General features: G+C 45.8%; 1 pseudogene; it reads left to right on the top strand.

Moving 5' to 3' along the window:
- The first annotated feature begins 453 nt into the window (after positions 1 to 453).
- On the top strand, positions 454 to 17119 carry LOC115394749 (transmembrane protein 108-like; annotated as a pseudogene).
- Positions 17120 to 17629: the final 510 nt, after the last annotated feature.

The following is a 17629-nucleotide window of genomic DNA, read 5'->3' as shown; positions in this document are numbered from 1 at the left end:
GCAATAGAAGGTTGCCTGAAAATAACCAGGGTGAGTCAGATGTAGTGTGTTGCCTCCTGCAGTGCAGCTCCCTTCAGGAGGAATTGAATCTTATAAAAGGATCAGAACCTATTGCTTTTGTTCCTATCATCTTGAACCCATATCCCAAATCCCTTTTTTTTTGTTCTTCCTCTATTCAAATCCAATTTCACATGTCACATTCACAGCAGATTATTCATGCAGCAAGGCTTGTTTGTGTGTATGTGTGTAAAATCATGAATGGTTCTTTAGAAGCACTTCTCTTCGTTTTCTGCGGATGGTAATGGTGAATGTTGTGGGCATTGCATCCTCCAGGGAGAAGGACACGCGTGGCTGTAGCCCTGAACCAGATGTGCATGTGTGTGTGCGTGTGTGTGTGTCGGTCCTTTCATACGGCAGAAGGGCATCAGTGAGTCACGCTGCTGAAGAGCACCCATGGCTGCCGGTCTCGGTGACACAACACGCCGGGGCCGCCTCAGAACAAGGCTCACTGGTCAATGTTTAATGCGCCGTAATTGGTTTTACCGACCAGCACCGCCTGCAGGACGCCAAAGCTGATTTGAAGCCAACCAGCTGAGACTGACCACCGCTGCATACCCGGCCCGGGCTTCTGTTTGTGCAACGTTGGTGATGTGTAATTCATATTGTCTGCCGCGAGAGCTTCGGCCGCCGTGGGGCAGTCATTACAAGATTGCCCTGTCAAGGTTAAGCTGGGCAATCTTCCCCTAATCTTTCATGCTTTTTGCTCGTCTCTTCCACCAAAACCTGCCTGGACGTAATCGCAGTGTGTCCATGAGGTGAGTGGGATTTTGATGTCAGAGCACAGAGTTTCATCTGACCTGTCGCCTCTTCTTTTAGAGAACCATGACCACTGTGGAGGAGGAGCCGGACCACATGATACCATGAAGACAGCCTGCAGGTCCTGCGCTGCCAGCTGCTGAGTGAGTAGACCCTCACAACATTTCCTCTCACTGCATTATACTTATTCAAATGGAAGATTTATTTTGAATATATTTTTTATAGCACAGACTGTGGTCAAGACCCAAGAGTGCTCACAAAGAGAAAGAAACACATGAGATTACATTAAAATCATAGAAGCAACACAAGACATCAGAAAACAAAAGAGCAATTTAAAAGACAATAAAACAGGAGAATGAGTAGTTAAGAAATTAAAATTAAACCAATAAAATGTCTTTAGAATAGAGTATTTTGCAGTTCTCTGATATTGGTCACATTGCTCTCAACAAGCAATTATCAAATAATTAAAATGTATTGTTTATTTGAACACCTGTGCAGACAATAATGTTTTAAGTCCTGATTTAAAATAGAGTGTGTCAGCGGTCCTCGGGTGTTCAGGAAGTTTCATCCACCGGTGAAGAGAGGAGGAACTAAAAGCTGCTTCACCTTGTTTCTTGTGACTGTGAAACACTCAGTAATCCTCTTCCTGAGGACCTCAGAGGTCTGCGCGTTTCATCGCCTACAAGTGAATCTGAGATGTATTTAGGCTCAAGGCCGTTGAAAGCTTTATAGACCAGAAGTCTGACTGCACAACAGTTCAATGTTTTCAAGACATTTCACAGTATCTTCGGGGAACCTTGGTTTATAGACATCAGATAGTGTCTAAATTTCGCTGGATCCTTTCGGCTGTTGTCATAGTTTGAGCCTGATCTATTCTAAATTCACGGGATAATCTGGGCTCTGGGAGTTGATGTACAAAGCTGTGGTCGGCTCGCGGTGCAGAATGTCACATGAATATGGATGCAGGGGGTCAGGCGAAACCCCCCGGGCTCCGGGACAGTTAGCTAAACACGCTGATGATCTGGCATTCACCCCAAAGCTGCACCTCGGGGCAGAGGATTCAGAGGATGTCTCTGACAAATTTGCCTCAATCCCACATCAGTGATAAACCTGGACGGGGCTGCTGTGGGACGAGAGCCGAGGCGAAGCCACTTTAACCCAAGGTGGGGAGGCGGGTCAATGCGATGGTAGATTTGCACAGAGTTTATTTTCTGGAGTTTACTTTTTTTCTGCAAGTGAATTCTCTTTGAGAATATAATATTCACTTTGCCAATGTCTGACTTTGGCGCTTCCATTCGGGTTTCCTAATGCAGAGCTGAGAGACACACCTGAGACCTCCGTCTCTGTGCAGAGGAGATATTTTCTCATTTCTCTCTGTGGATGAGCCATCTGCAGGAGACAGTCGTTCCCGAACGTGTTCTGGCTGCGAGCGAGAGGAGACAGGCTGCAGACAGGTGAGAGTGAGGACGGATGTTTCCGTATCACAAGACGTGTCAGAGCAGGAAGTCAATCTGCTTTCCTCCGGTCAGCCTCGTTTCAGCGTCGACTGTCTGCTGTACTTTCTGTCTTCAAACTCCGTCAGAGCGCTTCACCGCAGACATTTTCTGCAGGGAGAATACGTCCGAGCAAACCGAAAAGAGACTCGGTTTGCTAAAGAAAAGTCTGTCACGTCGTCTGTGTTTTAAAGTCAGCTAAGCAAACAATAACTTGAAAGAGGAGTCAGTGTGAAACGTCTGATGGACCCAAATCGAACTGAGAACGGCATTAAAACAGCACATCATGTGTTGAATCTGAAAATCTCTCTGAAATCGAGAAGTTTTAGCTCATCCTCATTCTGATCTCTGCATATGTTGGGACAATGCAGCTCAAGAATGAAGAGTTTCATCGATCAGAACATCGAAAGTCAGACAAGAATATGGATGCATATAGTAAAGTTTCTCGTGCTCCAACTCTCCAATACAAAAATTATATCCCAGTTTTGGTTTTTTTTTCAATTAAAATGAAAAAAAAAGCTTCTATATGCTATCAAATCCACATTGAATCACTGTCTGTGGTAAGATAGAGCAAAGCATCTTGAAAACAAAACCTGCGGAGCTCAATTCTGCCGTGTGTTTACAATTATAAAACGGACCTGAACGGAGCGAGTCTTTCATTAGTTCTGCTCAGCAGCTCCAGAATAGGCTCCCATTACCTGCACTGAGGCAACTGGAATGCAGCTTCATTAGCTGCTGGTCAATAAGAAAATTGTCTCTAAAAAGAGAGTCCCTAAGAGGTTAAGACAAGAAAAAGAAAATCGTGCGACAATTCAGGAGGAATGTTCCTAAAAGCTGCAAAGATTGAAGGAGATCTCTGTATTGGGTTGACGAAGACATCAGAGGCCGACTGGCGGTGAATCACGACGTCACCATGCAAAGCAGAACCCATGCACACGCACTGAGTCTCCTCTGAGTGTTTAACATATTTACATATTGAAGAGCGCTCTGTTTTTGAAGTCCTGCTTGGATCAGCAGGGCGAGGTTAAGCCACATTCTGCCCTCATTACTCCAGCATGGCTCCGTCGTGAAAGAGTCCATCCATCTTCTGGACGCACCTCATCGAACCGCCGGTCGTTTGGAGTGGGAGCCGATCCCAGCTGCTGCCAGCGGACGGTGCTGTCTGGACCTGTCCATCACATCGATAACACAAAGACGGGAGAATCCATACACACTCCCAATCACAGCTACAGTATTGATGTGGCATGATAAACCATCTTCATACCATGTTATCACTTTTCCAGAATTCAGGTTTTATGTTTTAATAACATGTAGCCAGCTTTGGGATCGTCACTCCTGGAGATACTTTCAGCTGCAGCCTGCAGCTCAGTGCTTCCCTGGAGTCCAGACAACTTCCTGTTTAATGTTTCTCCTTCCTGTCAGATACGCGCTGCTGTCACAGTCACTCCAGCTAAATCACGATCCCAGTAAACAGCACATAGCCTCTTTGTTGTTCTTGTTTTTGCCCCCTCCGCCGGCCTGATTGTCAGATAAACACATCTCCGTTCAAAGCTGCTGTAACCTGACAAACAACTTACAGAGCGTTCAAACAGGAAGCCATTATCCTGTTACCACTCTTATCTCCGGGCTCACATCTGTGGAGCGCTGGCTGCTCCGCCTCCTCCATTCTCCGCCCACCCCGGCCTCCTCCGGGGCGGATCCATGGTCCACAGGATGTACGCTATCTGTCTGCTTCCCCACTTGGGACAGACGCTCTACCCAGAACGGCAAACGGACGCACCCAAACCAAAGGAATCTGACTGTTTAGATTATGTTTATTTATACCTTATTTATAGTACTGGGACACGTAAAGATGTGTCCTCACAGTAACCTCGCACAGATAAGTTAAAAAGACATCTGTTTTCCTTAACAAACCATTTTGTCTTGTGATTTCAGACACTTTCGGCGCCATACTTTGATGTTGCTTTAATCGGTTGAGTCACAACGACTGCAGGAACAAAAGCAAGGATGTCATCTCCCGTCAGGTGCACTTTGTGTGTCTGTGTGGAGCAACACACAATGAGAGATGTCTCGCTGACACAAAGGAGGGCTGCATATGAGTCATTTTAACATTTCAAACTGAGACGTTTCAGACTCTCTGAATAGGAACGTTGAGGAGGTGTTAAAGGAGGAGGTGGATTGTCGCAGGAGTGTTTCAGATGGTCTGGATGTTTTCCCCCGTACATCCACAGTAGTTTAAAGATGCATGTTCTCAAAGAACCGAAGCCGTTTGGAGTGGTACCCCAGCGGCCCTGATGTTGGAGGTAATTGTTAAAGAAGTGCGTCGGGTCCGCCGGAGTCGGCCGGGGCAGATAGCTCCCTGTCCAGGCGTGATAATCCAATCTTACCAGCAGTTAGTCAGGCAGCTCTCCAGTACGCCTGCTGATAAAGGGTTCTGTCCGCCCGCAGCTGATGGATCTGATCTGTTTCTGCAGCTTTCTCTGACAGCACGTCAAAGCTGTGAATAAAGGCTTGAACTACCTTCAGCTAAAACTCTCCATTCACGTTGTATGATTGCTTTGATTCGGGTTTTTCAGGTTTTATTCCTCCAAAGTAAGATATGAATTCATTTTGTATTAAAAGAGCGCAGCAGCCTGTGTGTTTCTGTGCATGCGTGCGTGTGTGTGTGTGTGCCGGTATGATGTGATGGAGGCTCATTGGTATTCTGATGAGCGCTGCTGATAAAGTCTTTTCCATTTGCCCCAGAGGATTTTGGGGGAATCCCACCGAGGTTTGCATGCTGCCGTGGAGTGGTTGAGATTAGCAGAAATGAGAGTGATTGGTGGAGGACCGTCTGGGGGGAGGGAGAGGCGGACATCTTTAATTATCAGCTACGGTTCAGTCAGCGTCATTCAGCACCGTGGCCTCTAAACCAGCAGTTATGAATGTTTCCCATTAGAGAATTACACATTATGGACATACGATGATTCCCTCTAGCTCATTAAATATACATCGCAGGCATTTCTATAATCATTTCATTCATTGAGACCATAAACAAAGGGTCTGCACCCAAGAGGATTTTAATAATCAGGCTTTGTCGAGTCCTCAACACTTCATATTTACATTTTTTAAAAACTCAAACACTCAGCTGTTCTGTGGAGAAACAGTTTGTGCAGCTGTGAGCGTTTCATCTAATTTGTCTTAAATACTGAGGATTTGAGTTGTAACTGAATTGATAGAACAGGTCGATTTCCTCTCCCGAAAACAACTCACACCAATCAGCCATCACATTGCCTTCCCTGGACAGCAGGGACGATTCGCAGCTCCCATCATGCATCAATCAGCCGCGGCCGCCCGTGTCCCTGACCAAAGAGTCGCTTTTCCAGAAGCTCTGATTCAGTCGTTCAGCCTTCAGAATCAGCCGCTTGTCACTGAAGTCCTTCTGCTTTCTTCCTACTTTTAACAGACTAAATTTGAGGAACTTGAAAGTAAACATGTATTTACAGTTTTTGAGTTTTTCTCTTCAGTGAATCAGAACAGTCCAATCTCTTCTACATCTTCCCTATTTTGAATTTTATTAGTTCATTACTAATAGTTCTCTTTTTTCCTTATTGTTATCATATCGACTAGAAGTTACCATATAAATACAGACATTCTTTTGCAACTTGAAAATCAATTTTATTGCTCTAAATCATCAGCTGTCAAAGTGTCTGGAAAACATTTCCTTTAGTGGTTTTTTTTGAAACTCTGCACAAATTCAAGAATTTCTTCCCATCGGGTCACCATCCACATAAAACCTGAAGCTTATATAAAACATGGACTATTGATTAAAACTGAGAAAAAAACAGTTGAAACCGAAGTACCGGCACAAATGTATCAGAGTGTGTGCAGAGAAAAAATGTTTGAGGAGCATTCTGTTTCTGTTCTCCAGTTTGTGTTTGTCATTCATACTTGTGACCTTGGCCGGATCCCTGCCGGCTGCAGACAGCGCTCTCTCTCCGTTGTTCCCCATTGTGTCGCTGAGCGTGACGGAGCAGGAGCGCTTCAGAAGTACGGCCTGACGAACTGTCACGGGCCACGCTGATGGATGATTGTGCAGCTCCTATTTTCGGCCTCCTGCGGAGCCTCCGGTTCTTGGCGGTGCCGCTGCCCGCTGACGGTGCGGCGCCACCCGAACGCGCCTCATCGGCGGATTGGAGCCGCATCGCCTCCGCCGCACGTAGCACGAGGTGACCCCTGAAACAAAAAAAGATAAATTCTCCCAGTCCCCTTGCACACATGCACACATTCTCAGGATTGATCGCGTCGCCTGGGAAGTGCATAAGCACCGATAGCATGCATACCACACACTAAGTGCTCCGGTTTGATTGATTAGCCCGCAGGTTTCATGATGCGGCGCTTTGTTCCACCGGAGTGGAGTCTCAGCTTATGAGTCAATCCCAAACGTAATGCGCAATTCCATCAGCGGGATTGACAGTTGTGTTGTTTTCCCAACTCACCGGTGTAACTTCAGGTTGGGCCGCCGCCGCTCCGGCCTCTGACATTGAGTCTAATGGTGAATGATCGGTGGGACAAAGCCTGCTTTGGATCAGCGCGCAGGTTCCTGCTTTGCAGCATGATTTATTGATGTTGCTGATGGCATCAATGGAGGACTTGAACGAATGTCACCAGCCCCCCCGTGCATTCAAAAGAGCCCTAATTCAGCAGCTTTTTCTTGCATAAATTGCCTTCCATATACATCCTGGGCTGGGATAATGCGAAACAGGTTGACGCCATTAGTCAGACAAATGGAGGCATGACGGTAATCTCACCTGGGCATTGTTTGTCTCCATCATATTAGCTATTTTGGACGGTCAGCTGTGTGATATAGATAGACAGTCAACAGGTTGCAGTGAGTGATAACGGTGTTGTCCCTTATAAAGCTCGCAGTGGAAGGACAACGAGGAAGCATCCCAATGTCACGATTTGTTTCTTTTCAAAAAGCCGTTGTTGCCGCCTCCTCCCCCTCTCACTGCATCATCACTGCAAACACTATCACTGCTGTTTGTTTTTATGAGAAAACGCCACGTGAGGAAAAAGGCAAACATACAGACTGGTGAAAAGGATGCTGAGCGCACAAGACCAATGTTTTGAAATATGCTTCATACATTCACCTCTCCTGCCCACATCATTTTCCTGTAAACCTCCTTTTAGGTCTTTGGCCTAATGTGTCTCGCCCAGACTTGGATGAAACACCCACACAGCCGTCCTCTGAACACCGCGCTCCTTTGTGCACACACTGTTCAACCTCAGTATTCTTACCCTTCACATCCAATTTTCTCGCATTCTTCCCGGTGCTTCTCCTCGCTAATGGATGTTCATGAAGCTCAGGTTACTTCTCGGTCTTTTCAATCATTTCTCTTGTTAATTCACTCCCCGGGCCCCGTTTCTTGTCTTGGGGGGAGGCCGGGCCGGGCCCTGCGTCCGCGTTCACACTGCTTACGCGCTCACTCCATCAGCCAGACACACACACGCGTGACAGATTACTTCCATTTACCTCAGCGTGAAGCACACAGACGCACGTGTATCTACTGCCCGGGCAAACAGCTGCAGAAAATATGCAGACTGTACCGGTCAGAAGAGGCGTTCTCTCTTTACAAACACAGCAAATGCTATCGCAGCAGAGTCGATCAACAACATAACATATAGCTACATTTCCAGTGTTTCCTTACTTGCGCTTATAGCCTCTTTAAAAAGAGAAAAAATAAACAAATCACTTCGCGTCTCCTCTCCTGTTTGTTTTTCTACTAAATCTGCTCGTTACGGCCAAACCGAGGCTCACGGCGCTGCTGCTGCTGATCGTCCATTTCCACGCCTGCATTCTTCAATTACACTGCAGAAAATCCCAAAACAACACGCCGTGCTTGAATACACAGAGATGGACGAGAGTAACAGAAGGTGTAAGTTAGTAGTAATTTCTAAGTTTTACTCATACTCGCTCTGAAAAACTAGTATTCTGCCACAGATGAACACCTTCACGTCACGCAGGGTTTCTGATCACGCGTGCAAATCAAGCTTGCCCACTCTTTAATATGCCACTGTTTGCGACGGGACTGTGGGTGATGTTTTATTTATTAGCAGCACGGTGTCAGGTGGCCAGATGGTGATGGACAGGTTTTTATACAGACTGAAAGCATGACTTAAGCCAGACAATATCATAATGAATTTAATCCTCTTTAATATCCTTCATTATACATTTCAATTTAATTTGTAGCATTAAAAAAAAACTACATTCACTTGTTATTTTAAAGATAAATGCAACAACAACTGAGGTCTGTTTATATTTTTGTGTACTGATATATATATTCAGATAATCCTTCTTCTCTTCATGTTTTTGAATCATTCTGGATAATATATGTGTCTCGCCCTCCTTTTGTGTCCACGGCTCCCATTATCCAAGATCAACAAAGGCCTAAACCCCTCTGACGGGTGGGATGTTTAACTCTCCTGCCTGAAGGATCATCGCAGGACACACCGAGCGGCCATAAATCAGCGGTGGCCGTGGTGTGTTGTCTGCAGATACGAGTCTGGACTCGGCTCTGTGGATTACAGACGTGACAGACTTGGTTAATGGAAGACGGGGCCTGGATCTTCTGTCCTGGAAGTCCGAGTGATTGAGTATGGCGGAATATGATTAATGATTAAGAGCTTAAATAGTCACTGCTTTGGTGCCGTTCTCTCTGAGAGCAAAGAGGTGAAACGAAGAAATCCCATCAGTTTTCTTACATTTGTCTCTTTCTGTACTTCCTCCTCTCACCTCTGCTTTCTTTCTTTCTTTCTCCTCTGCCCCTTCCAGAAATGAAAACTTGGTTTCCATAGCTACTGAAGGAGTGTAGTTAAATGATGGCCATAGCATCTAGGTCACACTGGCGGGATCGGCCTCTGTGTTTTCTGAATCTTGTGTGCGGGGAGGTTATAAATGCCATCATAATACAGTATTAACGACAGCCTCTAATTCTCTCCCTGAAAGCTCTGCGTGCGCTTTCTTCTTCACTGACTGTTCACCTCTGCCCGGCTGTTGATTTGTTTTCCTTTGTGTCTTTAATATCTGTCATTTTTATTTTTGCCACCACTCTATTATTTATCTTAGGCACAAGCAAGTTACCCATCCATAAGTGCGTCTTCAAGGATGCTGCTTCTTGTTGATAGATGGTTTTCCTGGTAATATTGCTAAAAAACAACATTATGCTGCTTCTCTGTAAGCCGACCAGAGGTGGGGTACTTCCCAACCTCGCCCCTCCCGCCATGGGAGCGTCACTAATGCCTCACGTTCGCTTTGTTTAACGGTGTCAATGAAAGATGGAGAGGAGGGAGCGAATGGAAAATTAATTAATAAGCCCTCTTGTGTTCTCCCATCTATGACTTTCTGGCGTCGAGATAACATAATAGGACCAATCGTCCCCTGAGGCACCTGTTAATGGCCTGTCACTATACAGCTCCTCCAAGTATCGAGGAAAAGAAACGGAGACCGTCAGGCTCTCTGTGACGGTTTTAGCATGCTAAGTAGGCAATTAGATGTCTGAGAGTGTCATGTGTCTGCCGCGTTCAGGACATGCGGCATATGTCATTTAATCTCACAATTTTTCTCGGTTTACAAAATGCATTGAGAATTGATTATTTGCTGGAGACAATTGGTTCACAGATCCTTCTACGTGATCTCTTGATAGATATAACAGCAAACTGATTGAACCTGTTTCTGTAAGAAAATTGCATTAGCTTTGCACAGTGTTATCTGGAGAAAAAAATTTCTTACTGTTGTGTTACATGAGCATTTTTAAAGCAGTTCTGAACGCCAACACGGTTACCGTCAGTCCGTTTGAACATCGTCTCGGTTCCAGCTGCCCCTCCGTCCATGCCCGCTTACACACGGTGCAGCTTTCCCGGTGAATAACGCAGTTAATAGAGCATCTGGTAAAGCAAGTGAGTGACAAACAGAGTGAGTCAGTAGATTAAAGGCTCAAAGGAGACAAGGCGGCGCGACTTCAGCTGCCGGGCCACACTCTCATCTCAGCACAGAGTCCTCGTGAAAGTTCACATCATTTTGAACTTAGACAGGTAACTTGTCCAGGGCATAACCTGGGAGTACCTCTCGAAGTCAGAAGAATAAAAGAAACCTAAACTGCTGGTTAAAAAAAGACTCATTAACTCTTCCAAATAAGTTATCTTCATATCACACAGTTACAAATCTTGGGTTATGTTTCTTGGAAAGTAATTAGGTTGTAATTGGCATGAGTGCCGAGAAAGCGCCGCTATCTCTCATGCTAAGACTAAAGCTTTCAATGTTTAAAAAAAAGAAAAAAAAAAAGCAGAGAATTCTTCGACAATCTGCCGTTAAAGATGAAGCAGTGTGACTCAAACGTGCAACTCTCAACCAATCGTTTAATGAAAAAAACAATTTTCTGATTGTGTTTCATCAGATAAAGATTTCTCTCGACATGTTGCGCGGCAGTGCTTGGAGAACGATTACATCGACGGCTTTAAAACTGCACAATTTTCTCAGAGATTTTTCAGTCGACGGTGTTTACCAGCGATCACGATTTGTTCATTTCACTCCTACCTGGGAACAAAATCATAATTATAGCAGAATACATTTAAATTTTCATGAGCACCCAGCCACTTGAGGCAGACAGAAGGCTTTGTCAGCGAACAATCAGCATGGAAAAGGGCACTGGCACCAATTTCAGGCCGGCACTGGAGGGTCAGCATTTTTAAGAGGCGACACAGTGGCTTTTAATGGCGTTTTTCTCAGGTTTCAATTGTAGTTTTTCACCATATTACTTATTTTCTTTAAACGTATCAGATAGCTTTAATATTGCACACTGTTTTTGGCTCATATATTGAGTGAAGGGTTAAATTATTGAACAGGTTTCCCTCTGCCTCACTGTGATAATAAGCTCTTCTGATTTCTCTGCAGGTGTTCTAGCAATCCTAGGACTGGTGTCGTCAGCACAGGAGCTGTACCTCCACCAGACGTCCCGGGACTCCGTCTCCATGGCAACCACCCCAAGCAGTCTCCCGCCTCCCCCAAAACCCCCCTCCCAGGACTGGCATCAGGAAGGCTCCAGCAGCGGGGAGTGGTCGTCCAGAGACGCTCAGCCATCGAACGCCATCCTGCCCACCGTCGGCCTCGCCGGTGGAGATTCTCCCGCCCGTGACGGAGACGCCGTCGCCCCGAACACTGTGAGCGCTGACAGCCACGCCGGTCAGCCGCCGGAGGAAAGCTCTGACAGGGTCAAAGATGGCTTCCCGCACAAATCCGCCACGGTACCTCAACTCCAGTCTGCCACAGCGGCTCCAAGCCTGGATCCGACGTCCGAGTCCGGATCAGACCGAGGGGACACGCCTGAAGCACGCCACATGGAGTCTGAGACGCCGAGTGGGCGACCCCTGACCCTCCCTCTCCACCGCCTAGGGGCTTAGTGGACGCTGCGCGAGGTCTGAAACTCAGGGAGCGTGTGGTCAGACCGCTGGAGCCGGCCGCACACCACACCATCAGCCTGCGGGAGGTGCACACGGCAACGAGCCCCCCACCGACGAGCTGCTGGTGGAGCCACAGGGCGTGTTCGCCGCTCCTGTCGGGAGCCCGCCGGAGAATCTGACCAGCGCCGCACCCACCGCCGCCCTGTCCTCTGAGCCCGGCCTCCGATCGGTGAACCTGACAGCCACCGCATCTCCGAACGCCACCGAGGGAGGTGTGACTGCGCGGGGCACAGCACGGACCCCCCCCGGCGGGACACTGGCCGGGGAATGTAACGTCGCCGCAGGGCGGGCTGCTCTCCAACAGCAGCTCGGTCGGGAGGAGCGGGGAAACAGCTCGGAGCCCCTCTCCACCGCCAGCGGGAACTACCTGAACAGGCAGGTCCCCGCCACCACCCAAGACCCCTGGGCCCCCGGCAACAGCTCGGGCCCCACCGTGGAACCCCCGCCGTCCCGCATGACCATCTGCCTGGCAGCGTGGACATCGTGTGGATCGTGCTGGCCATCAGGTGCGTGCTGTAAGTACCGGTAACAGAAATGGTGCCAGATGAGAACTGCCATAATACAACAGGCAGAACGTATACGTCTCATGAGCTACATTACTGATGATTGCTGCAGTCTTTGATCTCCTAAATTTCCCAGAATGCCCTCTGACACCATCCTGAAAGCCTTCCGGGCTACTGTTGCTGAATTAATTCAGAGAAAGATCAGTTTTCGTGGACGAGTAGATACTGCACCCAAAGCAAAATACTTTTGCCCTGCTGAAGACGGGAAAGGAATAAAAAAAAAAATCACCTTTAATAATACATTTTTAATGCGTGCTTCATTCCTGGAAACCTGCCTGCATCATTTGTGAGTGAGAAACTGACAGCTGAGCTCAAAATTACTACATGACTCCCAACTGAAGGCAATTTCCAACAGTATTTCAGGGTGGATTTTTTTTTTTTTTGTCCCTTTCTGCTCCAGTTTCTATTAGCATTGGCATGTGTCCTGAAACATGACAGCCTCTACCTGTGCGGCTTGTGTGGGTTCTTTGAGAGGCTTTCTGAAGCCTGAACTCCCCCAGTTTTCAGTACTGAGCCTCGTTTTCTCCTCCGTCTGCTGCAGCTGTGCTGTTGACTGTGTGTTGCATGAGGAGGAAGAAGAAAAGTTCGAGCCAGGAGAACAACCTCAGCTACTGGAACAACGCCATCACCATGGACTACTTCAGCCGGCACGCCGTGGAGCTGCCCAGAGAGATACACACTCTGGAGAGCGAGGTACGGGCCGCTGACACACACACACACACACACCGTGACTGTGACTCCATTACTGTAAAACGACGGGGAGGGAGCGGGGGTTTACTTGATGTTTCACTATCGGTCGCCAGAGGAGCCGATCTCCGCCGTCAGCAAACCGCCAGGCCTGCGGAAGAACACTCAGACATGACGCCGCATTACTGCGATTTACAGGGACGCAATTTGGAACAAGCCAAATAAGAGTTTCCCCTCAGAGGATCTCCTAAAGCAGCGGCTGCGAGACGGGTTTTCACCGGGAACATTTCCTGGTGTTAATATTCAGAGGACAGCAGCGTCCAAATGTGGTATTCCGTGATACTGTGGGGAGTCATTATTCTTAATGACAAGTTCATTTGGCACCATTACTCAGTTTAGTTACAACTTCATTTTAATCAGGTTCTGAAGGAAGTTAAAACAGAATAAAATAACATACAAGCAAAGCCTAAATAAAACAAAATATATTGCTTTCCTATTAGAATTATACTGTCAGTAAACACCATACATATAAACTGAATTCTTTCACAAAACCACTAAAGTCCTTGCTTTTGCTATACTAATACAATTATTTTTCAAATCCTAAATCCTACAAAACGATCTTCAGTATGTTGTGCAGGTCTGCAGGTACATAATGATGAAGTGTTTCAAAAACTAATAAAACTACAGGCAGCCAGTGAAGAGCAGCTACAGCTGGAATAATATATCTCTCATTACAGATTTTATAAGTCGGATTCAGCACCTTCTATCCCACTGATATCCAGCTCAGGGTAGCAGAACTCTGCAGTGTCATGAAGATAGCTTGACTGGAAAGTCTTTCTGCTGAAAGGTGAAATGTCTTCAAGGGCCTCCAGAAAGTCCGGCTGCGTTTTGTGATCCTTGTAGAAACAGAAACATCTTAGCTTGGATACAGTTCTGCGTCTGACACTGTCGACACTTCGCACAATGAGTAGCAGTTTTTATCAGCCTTCTCAACCTTGATTAATGGAACTTTCACGCTCCAGGTTAACTCACTAAAACAATGTGTCCACATTTCTGAAAACGACTGAGCCTTTTACTACTTGTTTTTTTTAATGGAGCAGACTACTGTCTCCTGCTACATCTGGTCTGTTCAAGGGGATTTTAATGGATCTAATGGAAAAGGGCAGAAAGCCTTTACACCTACTGAAGACCAGAGAACAGTTCATTGCTGATTAGAAAACACTTAAAACGCTCCGTGTTAATCATTGTAAAATCCCTCTCTGTGAGTATGATTCCAAGAGGAAAATACATTGAATGGAAAAACAACTTTGAGACAAAAATGAGTAAATATAGAAGAATAATACAAGATTTACCTGTGATATTTTTGTAAATATTTTTTTGTTGTAATACCACACTCAAGCTCAAACATGAGCATAAATTGAGAATAAATGATTCTGCAATACCTCAGTTCTCCAGAAGGCTGCAGGCTGCACTTTGGGAATCAGTGGAATAAAGCATTAGAGCATAGATGGGAGAACACACACACACACACACACACACACACACACACCACACACGCTCAGTCTTGTATTTCTATCCTTGTGGGGACCGTCCATTGACTCCCATTCATGTCTAGCCCCTAACCCTGACCCTTACCCTAACCCTAACCCACACCACAACAAAGCCTAACCCTAAAGAAATGTTTTTGCACTTTTACTTTTTTCAGTAACAACAACATGGTCAAGAAAACACTGTTTCTCCTACTTAGGACCGGAAAAAGGTCCCCACAAGGCACGTCGTTCCACGTTTTGCTATCCTTGTGGGGACATTTGGCCCCAACAAGGATAGAAATACAAGAACACACACACACACACACACACACACACTCACACACTCACACACTCACACACTCACACACTCACACACACACACACACACACACACACACACACACACTCACACACTCACACACTCACACACACACACACACACACTCACAGAAGTCACAAACAAAAACAATGCAAGCTCAGGGACACCATGCAAACTCCACATGAGAACATCAGGCTATGATTAAACATCACTCTTCTTGCTTTGAAGTGACCATGCTAATCAGACACCACTGCACCACCTGCACACACACACCCGGGATCACAAAACGTGAGATTCTGCCACACTTGAAAACAAATAGTCAAGAAATACAGGCCTGCAAAGCTCCTTCAGTCCCTTCTAAACTGTTATACTTGAGTTACGAGGTCTTAACCGAGTTCCCTCTGATGTATTTTCATACCTGCAGAGATTGTTTGTTACATGCATTGTACAATTTTTTGGGTGATTATGTCTTTCTTTGTTGTTTGTCTGTTTTTGCATTTCACTGAGTTGTCATTGTTGATGTTGCATTTTACTCTGAACAAATTCAGTCATTTGAATAATAAATTCAGTCATTCAAAGCAAAGTTTGTCCTTGGATAGCCTCATAAAAAGCTTTTAATTCTCGGGCTGTTTTAGAAACACTGGTAAAAATATTTTCAATCAACATATTTCACTAATTTGCAGTTTTTTATTATTAAGCTTCTTACATGTTCACGTTAAAGTATAAATCAAGCGACCATTGTGTTCATCATTTGAAAACTTTTGACATTTCTTCTCTAAAATAATTTGTGTTGGAGAAAGTTTTCTAAACCTTGTTGTCATCTTTAGGTAATATTATTTTGTAAATTCTCTGTAAAACCTTGATGTAAAACAACTTTCAAAAACTTTCCTGCCTCAGCTGAGACTCCATGTCGGCTTAAGACTGTCAAAATATCCTGAGACAATAAATTCAGGTCTGTCGTGTGTATGTAAAATCGTATTAATCACATCTTGCCCTCATGGAGACATTCAGACTGATGCTCTGCTTCATTTGAAGGGTTTCATGTGTAAAGACTCAGTTTTTCGGTGCATGACAGTGCCATCTGTTGGAAGTGGTGGCGTATCAACAGTGATGCTCCAGCTGCAGAACCCCCTCTGCTCTGCTCTCTGACGTCTGGTTTTGAGTTTCACTGCACGCTGCTGTTTGCATGTTTCCTTTGCTCATCATTAACTGTTGCATGTCTTCTGCATGTTCTTCCCCTGCTCCGGGGTGTCAGCAGAGGGAAGCTGAGGTTGGAACATGTATAGGATGCCCTTGGTGATGCCCAGGTGTTTTGCTTTTTTTTTTCTTTTTTTTCACGTTTTCACCTGTCGTAGAGCAGAAGCCTGACGGAGTAACATTTAGACGCCTCCTGTAGGTCTGTAGGACGAGCCGGAATGAGGGCGTTGCTGTGATTTGTTTGGATCTGGCTGATAAAATGGCCTCTCTCGTGCCGTTAAATCATTTTGTTTCTCGCGCCTGCCCCCCTCCTCCTCCGGCACCATCTCATTACTGCTGACTCACCATCAACACCCATTACTACGTCTCCCCCACCCCTCCCCCACCCGCTCTTGGATTAAATCCCTGCACTAACTTCTTCTGAGTCGCCTCCTGCCTTTCTCTGTCTGCTACACCTTCTCTCTGAAAGCCCCGGGAATCATCACACCTATACTTTCCTCTCCTGATCCCGCTCTAAACTGTCTGACTCTAGTGTGTTAGAAACATAGCCTGCAGTGTGTCCCCCTCATACGGAGCCCCACGGCATAAATCATGCATTGCATCTGTTGTTCAACACTTTTGCACCCGTGCTGATCTTGTTTTTTTCTTTTTCGCTTTCTGTGCTTTGCTTTGCACAGGAGCACGACACCTGTCTGCCCCCGAACGGAGACTACAGCGGCAGCAGCGTGGTCCTGGTCAACCCGTTCTGCCAGGAGACCCTCTTCATCAACAGAGACAAAGCTTCTGCCATCTAGAGACAGCAAACAAAAAACAAACAAACAAACAAAAACTGCTGGATTCTGCTCCCCAACCTCTTTTCTCCTGTTGTTGTCTATTTTTATATATGTGGTAAATATTCAGAGACTTTGACTTTCTACGGTATATACAAACACAAAGAGCAACGTGAAAGAAGAGCGACGTAAACACTATTTACTATGGGGATGCACCTGCATATTTTTCTGATGTACATTTTCTACAGAAAAAAAGGCTTAATTGTGATAAAAAAAAAACTTTTTATTGTCTTTATAAAATACAGAGTATATGTGGAATTGTTTCATCACAGTGGCTTGATGGTGATTGCACTCTGGATGTCGCCACGTAAAATCTGCTTTTAGAGAGAGAGAATGTGGATATGAAGAAATAAAAGCTGTTCTTTGTAATTTTCGTTTTCTTTTTAATCAATCCCCAAATACTTATAGCCTGTTGAACTTGAACATATTTGGGGGGGAAACTAACAACCTTAGATATCACACTGCATGTGAAATCAGGGCCCAGGTTTGTCAACCTTTATCGAGATGGAGAAAATAGTTCTCCAAAAAGCTAAATTAAGGTTAAAGTTACGGCTTAAAGCCGGAGGACGATGAAACCCCCGCCACTGTCACAGACCTTGAACCACATGGTAACCCCCCCCCAAATCATCCAAACAGCCACACACGCTTTGTCCCACACTGTTTGTGAATCAATACAAAACTAGAAACACTGTTCGAG

This window comes from Salarias fasciatus, chromosome 9 (genome assembly GCF_902148845.1).
Source record: "Salarias fasciatus chromosome 9, fSalaFa1.1, whole genome shotgun sequence".
NCBI classification, from domain to species: domain Eukaryota; kingdom Metazoa; phylum Chordata; class Actinopteri; order Blenniiformes; family Blenniidae; genus Salarias; species Salarias fasciatus.
The sequence above is the reverse complement of the archived record's forward strand: the minus strand, read 5'-3'. Positions and strand labels throughout refer to the sequence as shown.